This window comes from Heterodontus francisci, chromosome 28, assembly GCF_036365525.1.
Source record: "Heterodontus francisci isolate sHetFra1 chromosome 28, sHetFra1.hap1, whole genome shotgun sequence".
In the NCBI taxonomy this organism is placed as follows: Eukaryota; Metazoa; Chordata; class Chondrichthyes; order Heterodontiformes; family Heterodontidae; genus Heterodontus; species Heterodontus francisci.
In genome coordinates this window covers 63,504,606-63,512,768 of record NC_090398.1, presented here as the reverse complement: position 1 = coordinate 63,512,768, position 8,163 = coordinate 63,504,606, and the positions used below count along the sequence as shown (strand labels likewise).

The 8,163-nt window shown below is 50.4% G+C and overlaps 1 pseudogene; it reads left to right on the top strand.

Annotated features, from left to right (window-relative positions):
- Positions 1-648: 648 nt before the first annotated feature.
- On the top strand, positions 649-783 carry LOC137345354 (U2 spliceosomal RNA; annotated as a pseudogene).
- Positions 784-8,163: the final 7,380 nt, after the last annotated feature.

The window sequence follows — 8,163 nt, the reverse complement described above, 5'->3', positions numbered from 1 at the left end:
GGGGAGAGAGGACAGCCCTGTCTGACTCCAGATTGGATCAGGAAACTTTCCGATTCCCACCCATTGATTGAGACTGCGCTACTGATGTTCGTGTAGAGCAGTTTGATCCAATTGCAGATTCCCTCCCTAAACCCCATTTTGGAAAGAACGTCCATCATGTAGGTGTGCGATTTCCTGTCAAAAGCCTTCTCCTGGTCCAGGCTGATGAGGCAGGTGTCCACCCTCCTGTCCCGTACATAGGCGATCGTATCCCTGAGTAGCACGAGACTATCAGAGATCTTCCTGCCGGGTACAGTACAGGTCTGGTCAGGGTGAATCACCAACTCCAGAGCAGACTTGACTCGACTGGCTATGACTTTGGACAGAGTTTCAGCTCAGTCATTCAGGGACCTGGAATTCACACAGTTTGAGCCCACGCTTACCCGAACCCACTTCTGATTGGTCACCCTCTTCTTATTCACATGTCTTAACCAATCGCAGAGCCTTGAATTAGAAAATGCAGCCAAGCATTGGCTTAAATTGTCGACCTGACAGAATATATTAAATCGAAAAAGCCTCCAATTTCAGTGCAGTAAAGAAGAGAATTACTGGAAAATCTATGTCCAGTAGCTTGGGGTCCAGACAACTGAAGGCAGGACCGCCAGTGGTGGAGCTTCTCAGCCTTTTGGCTAAGATCAAGTGTAGTATCTGTTCTTCTCAGTACTTACTTGGCAGAGGAGAAACCATGATCAGTGGCTTTTGATCCTGGGTAGGCTTTGAGTAAAATGGCTATAACCACTCTTTGAGCTTCAGGCCAGGGAGTGCGGAACACCATTCGGGTGGTGGTGAAGGACAAGGAAGGAGATGCACTGGTCGATCGCACCTTCTTCATCAAGAAAATCCTCATCGATTGCTGTGGATTTCAAGCTATGGACATCTTCTGCCTGCAGGATTTCCCCAGCAGTGGGTATATCGACATGACATTCAAGAATCTGGCGGGATGCATCAAGTTCCTGAAGGCGTTCAAGGAGAAAGGGGACCGGGCGCCGCTGTCGATCCTCACAGTGGAGCCGCTCTTCACGCTTCCGTCACAACGTGACCGGGTGGTGACAATTCACCTCTACAACCCCCATGTTCCGGTGGTGGATGTACTCACCTTTCTCGCCAGGTACGTCGAGGTGGCCAGCACTGATGTCAAAGACCCCTTTGGGATTTGGACAAATAAGCGGCAAGTCAAGGTGACCTTGAAGGTCGATGCCAATGGAGCCATCATCCACCCTCCCTCCAGCTTCGCTATCAGGGGAAGTCGAGGCTTCTTGGTCTACGCTGGGCAGCCCAAAGTTTGTAGCACCTGTGGCAAATCTGGTCACGTGGCAGCTAACTGCAGCACGGTTGTCTGCAAGAACTGCAAGAAGGAAGGCCATCAGACCAAGGACTGTAAGCAGAGTAAGTGTTGCAACCTGTGCGGTGCGGCAGGCCATCTCTACAAAACCTGCCCCAAACGCTGCCTCAGTTATGCTCAGGCGGCAAGGTCCAAGGAAAGGCCGGGAGAAGGTTCGACGAAGGCGTCCGGTGTTGGAAAGGAGACAAGCAACCTTCTCTGCAGTGAGGAACTTCTACCTGAGAAGGAGAAGAAAGGGAAGGCAACTGAAACCAGCAACCCGGCACCTACCCTGCACCCGGAAACCCCTCCTCCACAGACAGAATCAATGGAGGAGGAGGCAGCAGATGGACAAACAGGTCAGTGGCAGTTTGTCCAAAGGAAAACCACAAAGAAAAGACCTCCAAAAGCGGAACAGGGCACCACCCAAACCAGTGGCAAGAGGAGGTTACCGTCTGAGACAGACTACAGCAGCTCCTCTTCACTGGATGAGGAAGTGCCGGAGCGACAGCACCTTCAAAAGAAGCGGCAGAACTCAAAAGGAGCTGGAAGATAAAGCCCCCCAGCCCCCGGGCACTGGAAGCTGTGATGGGCCTGTCAAGCCCCAAACCCAAAGCACCACACCTAGCGACATGGCCAACACATCCCAGCTCTGGGACACTGAGAGCAAAGACACATCTGGCGCACTTCAGCTCTGGGAAGCCGGCAGCAGTGATGTTTTCGAGGAGGAACAGAGGGGAACAGCAGAGAACAGCCCAATCCCTGCTGCCAACAAGACCCCCGCCCCCCCCCCCCCCACCGATGTCACCTCAGTGGAAGAAACCCTGCATGAAAAACCAGGAGGGGTTTCTGAGCCCAACGAGTGTGAAACAGCTTGCGTACACTATGGGTATACAGGAACATCCTGAAGGACTGGGACTAGCAAGGACAAATGGTATGGGAAGCAACAACTAACATTAAAAAAATGGGTATCAGGATTGCTTCAATTAATGTGCGTAGCATTAAATCTACTATGCGATGGATTACCTCGCCAAGGTCAAAGCCGACCCCCTGTTTCTGCAAGAGTGTGGAATTCCACATCTCAGCACCGACAGGCAGTGGTCGCAATGGTGGTCCCACGGGCCATCGATCTGGTCAGGGGGTAATGATTGCCATTCCTCCGGCCTGGGTCTTCTGCTGCGGGGAGGTAACTTCACCATCTCCGAAGTTAAGGAGGTGGTGGGCAGTCGCCTCCTCATCGCAGATGTAATGTACAACAATGCTTCGCTCTGGTTGATCAGCATGTACGCCCCGTTTCAATGCAGCGAACGGTTGACCGTCTTTAGAATTAGAATTAGAATTAGAACTAGAACATTACAGCGCAGTACAGGCCCTTCGGCCCTCGATGTTGCGCCGACCATCTGACCTACACTATTCCATTTTCATCCATATGTCTATCCAATGACCACTTAAATTCCCTTAAAGTTGGCGAGTCTACTACTGTTGCAGACAGGGCGTTCCACGCCCCTACTACGCTCTGCGTAAAGAAACTACCTCTGACATCTGTCCTATATCTATCACCCCTCAACTTAAAGCTATGTCTCCTCGTGTTTGCCATCACCATCCGAGGAAAAAGACGCTCACTATCCACCGTATCTAACCCTCTGATTATCTTATATGTCTCTATTAAGTCACCTCTCCACCTCCGCTGGCAACGCGTTCCAGGCACCCACCACCCTCTGCATAAAGAACTTTCCACGCATATCCCCCCTAAACTTTTCCCCTCTCACTTTGAACTCGTGACCCCGAGTAATTGAATCCCCCACTCTGGGAAAAAGCTTCTTGCTATCCACCCTGTCTATACCTGTCACGATTTTGTACACCTCAATCAGGTCCCCCCTCAACCTCCGTCTTTCGAATGAAAATAATCCTAATCTACTCAACCTCTCTTCATAGCTAGCGCCCTCCATACCAGGCAACATCCTGGTGAACCTCCTCTGCACCCTCTCCAAAGCACCTACATCCTTTGGAAGTAATAAATTATGGACAATTGGTAATTCCCCTTCACACAGGCTTCAGGGAGACAGTGAGAAGTCACTGAAATAGTTGCTTAAACATTTTAAATAGTTGCCATTCCTGTTACAAATGGTTTGAAATTAGACAGTAATCAGCCCTTTCACAGAGACTGTGGGTGGCTCTGAAAAGAGCCTTTGGCTTATTAGATGACATTTTGGCCGCTTTACTTTTTCTGGGAGCTCTGAGCGCTGGTTTTTTTGGGCAGCAGCACGGCCTGGATATTAGCCAGCACCCCGCCCTGTGCAATGGTCACCCCTCCCAGCAGCTTGTTGAGCTCCGCGTTGTCGCGGACGGCCAGTTGCAGGTGTCGGGGGATGATGCGGATCTTCTTGTTGTCCCGGGCCGCGTTACCGGCCAACTCGAGGATTTCAGTGGTTAGATACTCGAGCACAGCAGCCAGCACCCACAGGCTCAGCATGGTTGCCCTTTCTCAGGAGCCTGTGTACACGGCCCACTGGGAACTCCAGTCCAGCCCGGGAGGAGCGAGACTTGGCCTTGGACTGAGCTTTCCCGCTGGTCTTTCCTCTTCCTGACTTTATTCATAAAAATCTGTAAGAAAATACAATACAGAACAGTTCCAAACATCATCGAGTCAGACAATACAAAGAGTGCAAAGGAGATCAGTTTCCTTCAATACAGGAGTGAATTGCCTCACAACCCTTCCATTTCATTTTACGTACCATGTACATTTTACAGCAAACAAGTATTTTCCCGATAAAGTTCGAGGGGTTTTCTATGGATCCAGCCCCTCAGTTCAGCTTGGTGGGGGGACCTTACACAGTGGTGTTTCCCCATTGAGCCTTTGCTGCGGCTGCCCCAAGCTTTAGTACGTCCCTCAGCACGTAGTCTTGGACCTTGGAATGTGCCAGTCTGCAACATTCGGTCGTGGACAACTCTTTGTGCTGGAAGACCAGCAAGTTTCGGGGGGCAGACCAAATTGATAGTCCTCCAGCAGCAGTTGATGTTTATCTCTGTGTATGTCCCTGGGAACAGCCAATACAGCACAGACTCCTGTGTTACAGAGCTGCTTGGGATGAACCTCGACAAAAACCACTGCATCTCTTTTCACACCTGCTTTGCAAAGACACATTCCAGAAGGAGGTGGGCAACCGTCTCTTCCCCACCGCAGCCACCTCAAGGGCATTGTGCGGAGGGTGTGAGACTTCGGGCGTGCAGGAAGGATCTGACGGGGAGGGCTCTTCTCACCACCAGCCAAGCAACACCGTGGTGCTTGTTTGAAAGTTCTGGTGATGAGGCATTCTGTCTAATGAATTTGGCAGTCTGCTTGGGGAACCATCCAACAGGATCCACCATCTCCTTTTCCCGTAGGGCCTTGTGGACATTCCGTGCAGACCACTGCCTGATGGGTTGGTGGTCAAAGGTGTTTTTCTGCAGAAATTTTCCCACGAAGGATAGGTGGTACGGCACGGCCCAACTGGATGGAGCGTTCCGCGGCAATGTGACGAAGTCCATCCTTCTCAACATCGGGTACAGATAGAACCTCAGCACATAGTGACACTTGGTGTTTGCGTACTGGGGATCTACACACAGCTCGATGCAGCCGCACACGATGGTAGTCATCAGGATGAGGGCAATGTTGGGTACATTTTTCCCGCCCTTATCCATAGGTTTGAACATCGTGTCCCTCCGGACCCGGTCCATTTTGCATCCCCAGATGAAGTGGAAAATGACTTGGGTGACCACCAGAGCGCAGGAGTGGGGTATGGGCTAGACCTGCGCCACATACAGCAACAACGTGAGCATCTCGCATCTGATGACCAGGTTCTTACCCATATTAGAGAGAGATCGCTGCTCCCACATGCTCAGCTTATGTTGTACCCTGGCTACTCACTCCTCCCAGGTTTTGGTGCACGCCCCGGCCCTTCCGAACCATATCCCCAGCATCTTCAGGTACTGTGACCTAATGGTGAAGGGGACAAAGAATTGGTCAGCCCAGTTCCCAAAGAACATGGCCTCGCTCTTGCCGTGGTTAACTCTGGCCCCTGAGGCCAGTTCGAACTGGTTGCAGATGCACACAGACAGCGGGTTCAAGCAGAAGACGACAACGTCATCCATGTACAGGGAGGTTTTAACCTGAGTGGCTCTGCTGCCTGGGATTGTCACCCCTCTTATGTTCACATCCTTCCTAATATACTCAGCAAAGGGTTCAAACAGCAAACAAACAAGACCGGGGAGAGAGGACAGCCCTGTCTGACTCCAGATTGGATCGGAAAACATTCTGATTCCCACCCATTGATTGAGACAGGGCTACTGATATTTGTGAAGTGCAGTTTGATCCAATTGCAGATTCCCTCCCCAAACCCCATTTTGGAAAGCACATCCATCATGAAGGTGTGCGATATCCTGTCACAAGCCTTCTCCTGGTCCAGGCTGATGAGGCAGGTGTACACCCTCCTGTCCCGTACATAGGCGATCGTATCCCTGAGTTACGCGAGACTATCAGAGATCTTCCTGCCGGGTACAGTACAGGTCTGATCAGGGTGAATCACCAACTCCAGAGCAGACTTGACTCGACTGGCTATGACTTTGGACAGCATCTTGTAGTCAAAATTAAGTAGTGAGATGGGCTGCCAATTTCTGATTCCTGCCCTCTCCCCCTTCCGCTTGGAGATGAGGGTGATGATGCCTTTCCTCATGGATTCTGACATGCTGCCGGCCAGGAGCATACTCTCGTATACTTCCAGCAGGTCTGGGCCGATCCAGTCCCACAGGGCCGAATACAACTCAACCGGTAAGGCATCGCTTCCGGGAGTTTTACTCGTCTCAAAGGACTTGACGGCCTTTGTCAGCTTGTCCAGAGTTAGCGGCATGTCCAGTCTCTCCCTCATGCTATCATCTAAGACAGCTGTGATAGATCACAGGAAGCTCTGCTGTCTGTGCGCTTCGCGTCAGACAGCCCAGCATCAAAGGATTTGCTAATTCTTAGTATGTCGGACTGCGAAGACGTTACCGAGCCATCCTCTTCCTTCAGGCTTCTGATGAAGCTGTGTGAAGCGGTAGTGCAAACACATCTCATCCTGTTCGATGGAGTGGACTCTGGACCGGAAGATGATTTTGGAGGCCTCTGTGGCAAAGAGTGCGGCCTCCTGACTCTTCACCTCATGGAAGTCCTCCTTGACCTCGACCTCAATCGTCTGAAACACATGCTAAGTGCCAGATGCTGAAAGGTTTTTTTTTTAGATTAGAGATACAGCACTGAAACAGGCCCTTCGGCCCACCGAGTCTGTGCCGAACATCAACCACCCATTTATACTAATCCTACACTAATCCCATAGTCCTACCAAACATCCCCACCTGTCCCTATATTTCCCTACCACCTACCTATACTAGCGACAATTTATAATGGCCAATTTACCTACCAACCTGCAAGTCTTTTGGCTTGTGGGAGTAAACCAGAGCACCCGGAGAAAACCCACGCAGACACAGGGAGAACTTGCAAACTCCACACAGGCAGTATCCGGAATCGAACCCGGGTCCCTGGAGCTGTGAGGCTGCGGTGCTAACCACTGCGCCACTGTATAGGTTGATTACTGCACTCACAGTATCTCAGCCTGAGTCATCTAAAGGAACCTAACACACAAATAGTAGCACTGAGAGATTGTGAAAGAGTCCAAAACTTAGAGTACCAGACACTGACAGACACAATCTGAAAACTACACACACATGGATATAGAATTGGCTAACTCACAGGAAACAGAGAGTGGGGATAAATGGGGCATTTTCAGATTGGAAAACTGTAACTAATGGAGTGTCACAGGGATCAGTGCTGGTGCCTCAACTATTTATGGCCTATATTAATAATTGCATGAAGGCACTGAGTGTTTTGTTGCCAAATTTATGGACGGTACAAAGATAGGTAGGAAAGCAAGTTGTGAGGAGGCCACAAAGTGTCTGCAAAGAGATATAGATGGGTTAAGTCAGTGGCAAAAATTTGGCAGATGGGGTATAATACGGGAAAATGTGAGATTGTCTACTTTGGCAGGAAGAATAGAAAAGCAGAATATTACTTGCATCAGAGAGACTGCAGAATGCTGCTGCACCGAGGGATCTGGGTGTCCAGGTACATGAATTACAAAAACGTTAGCATGCAGCTAAGGCAAGTAATTAGTAAGGCAAATGGAATGTTGGCATTTTTAGCAAGGGGAATGGAGTATAAAAGTAGGGAAGTTTTGCTATAACTGTCTAGGGCATTACTGACATCCCAACTAAAGGACTCCACACAGTTTTGGTCTCCTTATTTAAGGAGGGGTACACATGCATTGGAATCAGTTCAGAGAAAGTTCACTCGGCTGATTCCTGGGATGTTGGATTGTCTTTAGTTTAGAGATACAGCACTAAAACAGGCCCTTCGGCCCACCGAGTCTGTGCCAACCATCAACCACCCATTTATACTAATCCTGCACTAATTCCACATTCCTACCACATCCCCCCCGGTCCCTATATTTCCCGACCACCTACCTCTACTCGGGGCAATTTTTATAATGGCCAATTTTACCTATCAACCTGCAAGTCTTTGGCATGTGGGAGGAAACCGGAGCACCCGGAGGAAACCCACGCAGACACAGGGAGAACTTGCAAACCCCACACAGGCAGTACCCAGAATTGAACCCGGGTCGCTGGAGCTGTGAGGCTGCAGTGCTAACCACTGCGCCACTGTGCTGCCCTATTGTCGATGGCTGCCCTTGATGAGACAATGCTCGCTAGGGATGAGCAGTGATCACATCGTC